Source organism: Psammomys obesus, unplaced genomic scaffold (genome assembly GCF_907164565.1).
Source record: "Psammomys obesus unplaced genomic scaffold, mPsaObe1.curated_primary_1811, whole genome shotgun sequence".
In the NCBI taxonomy this organism is placed as follows: Eukaryota; Metazoa; Chordata; class Mammalia; order Rodentia; family Muridae; genus Psammomys; species Psammomys obesus.
In genome coordinates this window covers 60,063,071-60,071,360 of record NW_026585644.1, presented here as the reverse complement: position 1 = coordinate 60,071,360, position 8,290 = coordinate 60,063,071, and positions in this window count along the sequence as shown.

The following is an 8,290-nucleotide window of genomic DNA, read 5'->3' as shown; positions in this document are numbered from 1 at the left end:
GTGAGTACATACCCTGTGTGTCTTTCTGGGTCTGGGATACCTCACTCAGAATGATCTTTTCTAGTTCCATACATTTGCCTGCAAATTTCTTGAAACCTTGCTTTTAATTGCTGAGTAATATTCCATTGTACAAATGTAGCACAATTTCTGTATCCATTCTTCAGTTGAGGGACATCTACTTTGTTTCCTGATTCTGGCTATTACAAATAAACCTGCTATGAACATAGTTGTGCAAATGTCCTTGCTGTGTGGTTGAGCATCTTTCAGGGATATGCTCAGGAGTGGTATAGCTGGATCTTGTAGCACTGTTCACAATTTTCTAGGAAAGTGCCAGATTGATTTCCAAAGTGGTTGTACAAGTTTACATTCCCACCAGCAATGGAGAAGAGTTCCCCTTTCTCCATATCCTCTCCAACATGTGTTGTCACTTGAGTTTTTGATCTTAGCCATTCTGATGGATGTAAGATGGAATCTCAGAGTTGTTTTGATTTGCATTTCCCTGAAGACTAAGGACATTGAGAATTTCTTTAAGCATTTCTCCACCATTTGATATTCCTCTGTTGAAAATTCTTTGTTCAGCGCTGTACCCCATTTTAAAATTGGATTATTTGTGTTTAATATTTCTTGAGTTCTTTATATATTCTGGATATTAGCCTCTGTCAGAGGTAGGGATGGTGAAGACCTAGTCTGTAGGCTGTCATTTTGTTCTGACGACAGTGTCGTTTGCTTTACAGAAGCTTTTCCGTTTCATGAGGTCCCATTTATTGATTGTTGATCTTAGAGCCTGTGCTGTTGGTGTTCTGTTCAGGAAGTTGTCTCCTGTGCCAATGAGGTCAAGGCTCTTCCCCACTTTTTCTTCTAACAGATTTAGTGTGTCTGGTTTTATGCTGAGGTCTTTGATCCATTTGGACTTTACTTTTGTGCAGGGTGATAAGTATAGATTTATTTGCATTTTTCTATATATATAGACATCCAATTAGACCAGCACCATTTGTTGAAGATACTTTTTTTCCATTGTATGATTTTGGTTACTTTGTCAAAAATCAAGTGTTCTTAGGTGTGTGTGTGTATTTCTGGGTCTTCCATTCATTTCTATTGATCTACCAGTCTGTTTCTATGCCAATACCATGCAGTTTTTATTACTGTTGCTCTCCAGGAAGGAGATACCTCCAGAAGATCTTTTATTGTACAGGATTGTTTTAGCTATTCCAGGTTTTTTGTTTTGTTCTTCCATATGAAGTAAAAGGTTACCCTTTCAAGGTTGGCAAAGAATTGCGTTGGTATTTTGATGGGAATTGCATTGGATCTGTAGATTGCTTTTGGTAACTTGGCCATTTTTACTATGTTAATCCTACCAATCCATGAGCTTAGGAGATCTTTTCACCTTCTGATATCTTCTTAAATTTCTTTCTTCAGAGACTTGAAGTTGTTGGCATACAGGCCTTTCACCTGATTGATTAGAATTATACTGAAATATTTTATATTGTTTTTTACTATTGTGAAAGGGTTGTTTCCCTAATTTCTTTCTCAGCCCATTTATCATTTGTGTACACGGAAGCTACTGGTTTTTTGGAGTAAATTTTGCATCCAACCACTTTGCTGAAGATGTTTGCCAACTGTAGGAGTTCCCTGGTTAAATTTTGGGGGTCACTTATGTATACTACTATATCACTTGAGAATAGAGATACTTTGACTTCTTCCTTTCCAACATGTGTTTTCTTGATCTCCTTTAGTTGTCTTATTGCTCTAGCTAGGACTTCAAGTACTATGTTGATTACATATGGAGAGAATGAATAGCCTTGTTTTGTCCTTGATTTCAGTGGAATTGATTTATGTTTCTCTCCATTTAGCATGATGTTGGTTATAGGCTCTCAGTATATTGTCTTTACAATGTTTAGATATGTGCTTTGTATCTCTCTAAGACTTTTAACATGAATGGGTGTTGGATTTTGTCAAAAGATTTTTCAGCATCTAAGGAGATGATCATGTTTGCTTTTATTCCTTCAGTTTGTTTATATGGTAGATTACATTGATGGGTTTCTATATATTGAACCACTCCTCATGCCTGGGATGAAGCCTACTTGGTTATGGTGGATAATATTTTTGATGGATTCTTGGATTCAGTTTGCTGGGAATTTTATTGAGTAATTTAAAGTTAATGTTCATAAGAGAAATTGGTCTGAAATTCTCTCTTTTTTTTTTTTTTTTGGTTGGGTCTTTGTGTGGTTTAGGTATCAAGGTGACTGTGGCCTCATAGAATGAGTTTGGTAATGTTTCTTCTGTTTCTATTTTGTGGAATAGTCTGAAGAGTATTGGTATTTGCTCTTCTTTGAAGATCTGGTAGAATTGTGCCCTGAAACTACCTGGCCCTGGGCATTTTGTTGTTGTAAGACTGTTGATGTCTGCTTATATTTCCTTAGGGGATATAAGACTATTTAATTTGTTTACCTGGTCTTGATTAACTTTGGTAAATGGAATCTAGCAAGAAAATTGTCCATTTCATTTAGAATTTCAAATTTTGTGGCATATAGGCTTGTGAAATAAGACCTAAAGATTCTTTAAAATTTCTCAGTCATTATGTCCCCCTTTTCATTTCTGATTTTGTTGATTTGGATGGTGTCTTGCTGCTTTTTAGTTAGTTTGGCTAACTAAAAAGATTTGTCTATCTTATTGATTTTCTCAAAGAACCAGCTCTTGTTTCTTTCTTTGATTTTTTGAATTCTTCTCTTTGTTTCTAATATTGATTTCAGTTTGATTATTTCCAGTCATCTACTCCTCTTGGGTGTGTTTGCTTCTTTTTTTTCCCCTAGAGGTTTTAAGTGTGCCATTAAGTTGCTTGTATGAGATGTCTCTGACTTCTTTATGAAGGCACTTGGTGCTAGGAACTTTCCTGTTAACATTGCTTTCATGTGTCCCATAAGTTTGGGTATGTTGTGTCTTCATTTTCATTGAATTCTAGGAACTCTTTCTTTCTCTATTTCTTCCCTGACCCAGTGATTGTTGAGTACAGAGTTGTTTACTTTCCATGCAGGTGTAGGCTTTCTGTTGTTTCTGTTGTTGTTCAGGTCCAGCTTTAGTCCATAGTGGTCTGATAGGATACAAGGGATTATTTCAGTCTTCTTGTATCTGTTGAGGCTTGCTTGTACCTGACTATATGGTCAATTTTTACTATATGGTCAAGGTTCCATAAGGTGCTGAGAAGAAGGTATATCCTTTTGTGTTTGAATGAAAAGTTCTCTAGATGTCTGTTAGGTCCATTTGATTGATGAAATCTGTTAGTGTCATTATTTCTGTTTGGTTTCTGTTTCATTGACCTGTCCTTTGGTAAAAGTTGGGTGTTGAAGTCTCCCACTATTAATGTGTAGGGATGGTTGTGTGGTTTAAGCTTTATTACTGTTTCTTTTACAAATATGGATACCCTTGTATTTGATGCTCAAAATTGATATGTCATCTTGGTGGAATTTTTCTTTCATAAGTATGGTGTTCTTCTTCATCTCTTTTGATTAATTTTGGTTGAAAGTCTATTTTATTAGATGTTAGAATGGCTACTCCAGCTTGTTTCGTGGGTCCATTTGCTTGGAAAACATTTTTCCAGCCCTTTACTCTCAGGTAATGTCTTTCTTTGTGGCTGAGGTGTGTTTCTTGTATTCAGCAGAATGTTGGGTCCTGTTTCTACATCTATTCTGCTAATCTTTTTATTGTAGAGTATTGAGAGATATTAGTGACCAGTAACTGTTAGTTCCTTCCTTTTATTTTGATGTTGGTTGTGTGCTTGTCTACTTTTGGTTTTGCTGTAATGATGTTATTTATATCCTGCATTTTGGGAGTATAGTTAACCTCATTAGGTGGGAGTTTTCCTTCTAGTATCTTCTTTAGGATTAGGTTTGTGCATAGATATTGATTAAATTTAGTTCTGTGTGGAATATCTTGTTTTCTCCATCTATGGTGATTGAAAGTTTTGCTGGGAGTAGTAGTCTGGACTGGCACCTGTGGTCTCTTAGGGTTTACAAGACATCTGCCCAGGCCCTTCTGGTTTTCATAGTCTCTGGTGAGAAGTCAGGTGTGATTTTTATATTTATGGTTGTGACCCTAGCCTTTAACATCTGAGCCATCTCTCCAGCCTTCGGGTGTGATTCTGACAGGTTTGCTATCATATGTTACTTGGCATTTTTCCTTGCAGCTCTGTTTTTTTTTCTTTGTTCTGTACAGTTAGTGTTTTGATTATTACATAGCATGAGGATTTTCTTTTCTGGTCTAATCTATTTGGTGCTTTGTAGACCTCTTTTATGCTTATAGGCATCTCTTTCTTTAAGTGTTTATCTGCCATTCGAAATTCCTCTACAGAGAATTCTCTGCTTAGCTCTGTACCCCATTTTTTAATTGGATTACTTGATTTGTTGCTGTTTAACTTCTTGAGTTCTTTACATATTCTGGATATTAGCCCTCTGTCACATATAGGGTTGGTAAAGATCCTTTCCCAATCTGTAGGCAGTCGTTTTGTTCTGATGACTGTGTCGTTTGCTTTACAGAAGCTTTTCCGTTTCATGAGGTCCCATTTATTGATTGTTGCTTTAGAGCCTGTGCTGTTGGTGTTCTGTTCAGGAAGTTGTCTCCTGTGCCAATGAGGTTAAGACTCTTCCCCACTTTTTCTTCTAAGAGGTTTAGTGTGTCAGGTTTTATGTTGAGGTCTTTGATCCCCTTGTTTTAGTTTTGTGCAGGGTGATAAGTATGGATCTATTTGCATTTTTCTACATGTAGACGTCCAGTTTGACCAGCACCATTCATCTCTTCCTTAAAATTTAGGAAATTTTCTTCTATGATTTTGTTGTAAATATTTTCTGGGCCTTGGGGCCCCAAATCTTCTCTTCCTTCTACTCCTATTATTCTTGGGTTTTGTCTTTTCATAGCATCTTTGATTTCTTGGATGTTTTGGGTCAGGAATTTTTTGGATTTAACATTTTCTTTAATGGGTGCATTGATTTCTTCCATTGTGTCTTCTACACTTGAGATTCTTTCCTCCATGTCTTGTATTCTGTTGGAGATGTTTACCTCTTTTTCCCTAAGTTCCCTAGTTTCTCCCTCTTCAAGATTTCCTCAGTTTGTGCTTTCTTTATTGTTTTTATTTCCATCTTCAGATCTTGAACTGTTTTATTGATTTCCTTCACCTGTTTGTATTTTCTGTATTTCTTTCAGTAATTATTTAGTTTCTAAAGGCCTCACACTGTATGACTGTACCTTCATGTATTTCTTTAAGGAATTTATTGTTTCTTCTGTTATCATTTTCATAAGCATAGCTTCAATGTCATTTTCTTGTGTTTCAGGTGCATTAGGGTATCCAGGGTTGCTTGCCATGGGATAACTGGGCTCTGGGGATGCCACATTTTTCTGGCTTTTGTTGATTGTGTTTTTATGCTCGTCTTTATTCATCTGGTTGTCTCTGGTGTTGGCTGGTAGATCCTGTTGCCTGCTGGAGTTCTCAGGGGTTCAGCAAGAGTCCTGATCAGGAAGCTGGATGTTCCTGCAAGGGCCCTTTTCAGGTTGGTGGGAATGGTCTTGGACTGGTGGGTAGTTCTCAGGGACTTGCCCTTGGTTCTCTTCAGACATATGATCCTAGGAACCAAGCAGACTTCTCAGGAGCCTAGAAACTGTTTTTTTCACTGAGTCAGCCAGCCACTCAGCTACTGGCTTTCTTGCTCTGAGGTTTCTTGCTCCAGCTGCTCAGGCATCATGCCTAGACACTATGCTCAGACACTGTGCTCACTGAATGTAGCCATTTTGGAGAACATGTGAACTCAGAGGACTTGCAGGTCTCCTTAGGGGAGACTGGTTGAATTTTGGTGAGGCGGCTGGAGTTGTTTCCATGGGTCCCAAATGTCAGGAGGCCTGAGGTTGGAGCAGTATACCTTGAAAGGTAAAGTGTGTGCATGAGGTTGGAGCCACACCGGGTACCTGGAAGCTATCCACAGACAGTGGAATTGGGTGGGTGGCCTGAGGTTGGACCCCTGTTGAACCCCTGAGGTTGGTTCCCTTACCATGGGTTCTTCTCTCACCTGGAAAACACAGACATTAGGGTTTTGGAGCCCACAGCACAGCCTGTTGGTCGCTCAGCTCTCACTGGGCTCTTGCTGTTTAGATACCGTGGGCAATTAGCACTGCCATCTTGGATCTGACCCTTACTCTTTTCTTGATAGTGAAGCTAATAAATGAATACTAGAATTGTGTTTCCAAAGAAGTTGTGAGCTCAGGAGACAATATTTCTCTCACATTTCTTGTAACTTCATATAAATGCAAATTCTTTCATTTAGTATTGGTTTAAGCGCTCTGCCCTACTGTCACACTGTGTGCCCTGATGTTCAGTTTGTGAAAGCAGAGTCATCATACTTCTACCGAGTAGTTTCAGCCTAAACACAGTGTATGTATCTCAATAAATACTTACTGATTGAAGTAGAATTTCCAGCCAGTAAATTATTTTGGTTAAAATATGACAAAATACAACTGGAGGAAATTATCGTTTATTCCCAGACACTGAATAAAATCTGGTTTTTGTGTTTTAAATTTCCCATGTCCACTGTTCAGGGTATGGTTAGAAGGAATTGCTGTGCCAACATGAAGTAAGCTACTCCATCATCAAGGGCAAGCTTAAGGTGGAGTGCACTTGCAGGTAATGCATTCAGGGAAGAATTTATTTTTAAAAGGAGGGACACAATAAGACAATGAAAAGTCCTGTCAATAGGTTCTCTGTGCAGGCAATAACGCCTTATGACTTTAAGAGGAGGTTGGCAGACTTTTCACTAGGTAAGTAGACAGAAGAGGCTATTAATAAATACAAGACTAAGAATTGTGTTTTTTCAATAAAAATTACTCAGTTTCTCTGAAGCCCTGAAATTATTTTCCTACTTCATCATCTAATACAATTTTTAAACAGCTGATTTGTTCCAAAATGATATTTCAACAGAGTACAAATTATACCACTTAGAATTCTGACAGTGCTGGTGAAAATTTAAAGTTATTATAAAAATGAGTGATGGATTAGATTCAGGGAAGGCAGAAATTGCCTGGACCAAGAGCATCCAGAAACTTTGTTTAAAAATGAGTAAGACTTAGTGACAATTTGGGTTCATCAGGTGAAGATGTGGGAAGAGGAAAGGGGAGTTAGTTGAAAGACTGAATTTATGCTGGTCTCATTATTTGAGACAGGGAAATTAGGTCAGAGAACTACTTTGGGATGTGTGTTGAATTGAAATTGAAACAGGGAAGTACCCTGTAAACAGCTGTACAGACAGACTACGAATACAGGTAAAAAATTAGAATCAGAGCTGATGTGTTCAGGGTTTAAAAAAAAAAAACCACAAACTGTTGACCATAATTATCCCTCATCACCCACGTGCCCAAGTCACATGTATACTCTCCCAAACTCCAGCTAGATGACATGATTTATTGACTCCCTTCTGAGATACATGCTTGCTTTCCTCTTGCCTACCTAGGACACTGTTTTACATTTCCCCATTCCATGTCCCAACAACCCACACACCAGCTCCTCAGTCTTCAGTTCTCACATTAGCAGCATGTTACCTCTCTGCCTGCCCCTTTACACACACACGTACTCACACACACACACACACACACACACACACACACACACTTATGTATAGACACACTTGTACAACCCTATGCTAGCTTAGTCACTTGCCCATGATCTTTCCAAGTACCAACTATTTATTCCCCTATTCAGTGTGTACCTTACTTATTCCTCTTCCAATCTCACTCAGATTTAAGATTCCAAGAGTAAAAAGTGCATCCTTCTTACTCATAATTGTTTTAATAACTCAGTCACTTAATAAAATGAATGAGCAAATGAAATTTCAGAGAGATGGAACAAACTTGGAATTGTGAGAGCTACACTATTTCTGCTGAAGGTGGGATGATTTGTGACCAACTCTGTATTGCACCACTCAGAAAGGCCTTCTGGTACTGCTATGTGCCAGGCAGTGTACTAGGTATTTGGGCTACAGAATACACCAGGTAGAGGTGATCTTGCCTTCATCAACCTTGCTGTCTATCTGTATTATTCAATCCCCATCACCAGGAGATTGTACTTCCACAGTTGTCATCACTGAAGAAGGCATGAGGATAAGAAGCCCCATACGTCTTATTGTGTGTTGAAGTTTGAATCTTGAATATCCTTCAAATATTCAGGTGTTAAAGGCTTAGTCCCCAAGTGTTATTGTGAGGTAACCTTTTAAAAGGAGGGAACCAAAGTAGGTCTTTAGATTATTGTATTGTCAATCGG